We start from the raw sequence: 941 nt of genomic DNA on the forward strand, positions 1-941 counted from the left end.
TATGATGAAAATAAGGTTTGGATAAAATTAGCCTTTTCAATATACAGTTTTAGAAACTCTATCCTTTGAAATCTCCCCCAGGGATTTACTTTCCTGGAAATAGCCTGTCTGGAACAGAGCAATGCAACCTCTTAACAGCCTCCTTTTGAAATAGGTCAGTGCTGTGTATTGCCCCTGTAATCAACAGGCTTCTCCAGGAGAAAATGTGTCTTCTACGATCATGCAGCAAGACCAAATGAGGCAGAATTTCTTACCTGTCTGAGACTTTCTTATCAAGTTGTTTTTCTAAATCTTTAAAATCTCCAAAAAGATTTTACGAAAAATTTTATTACTTTACACTTATTCATAGGATAACATTCTAATACTTACCCTACATGGGAGACACCATGATCAGGAAGGTAGGTGGTTTTCCCAGGGCGAGATTTATCCACTGCACTCTGGATGTGCTGACCCCTGGGATTTCCCCAAATGTGGGAAACTCAGCTGCATAGTTTGTGGTAGTGGGGGACTGTGTTCGTGCTCTCTCCTGTAAAAAAAAATAGGGGGGGGGTGTGGATAACATTCTATAGAGTGACTAACTTGATTAAATAAGAATTCTGGTGAAAACACAAAGCCATTTCAATCCAGACTCCTGGTTTTCTTAGATGCGTTGGTGAAGTGAACCCCTCATGAAGGAACCTAGCAGGCGCCTTAAGAAGATAAAGCATTGAAAACGAAAGAGGCTAGAGAAAAGGAGCTGATCCTGTAGAAAATGGAATGCGACTGTTATCTCCTAAATATCACTTGATTTCAGAGATATGTTTACCATAGCCCAATGACATAGAAAAGAGTAAGTCTTGTTAAAGTATTACCAATTTAAGCAGAAGTATAGAGAATTGACAAGGGGTTATACTTCAATGAATAGCCTAGAGAGGCAGTGCATTTTACACACTCGCTGATGT

The 941-nt window shown here is 39.4% G+C and overlaps 1 non-coding gene across 1 annotated transcript; it reads left to right on the forward strand.

Moving 5' to 3' along the window:
* The first annotated feature begins 361 nt into the window (after nt 1-361).
* On the forward strand, nt 362-529 carry LOC142453859 (U1 spliceosomal RNA). Its single transcript, XR_012785442.1, has one exon. It is a non-coding gene; the product is annotated as a U1 spliceosomal RNA (small nuclear RNA).
* The last annotated feature ends 412 nt before the right edge of the window (nt 530-941 follow it).

The sequence above is a fragment of the Tenrec ecaudatus genome, chromosome 7 (genome assembly GCF_050624435.1).
Source record: "Tenrec ecaudatus isolate mTenEca1 chromosome 7, mTenEca1.hap1, whole genome shotgun sequence".
NCBI classification, from domain to species: Eukaryota; Metazoa; Chordata; class Mammalia; order Afrosoricida; family Tenrecidae; genus Tenrec; species Tenrec ecaudatus.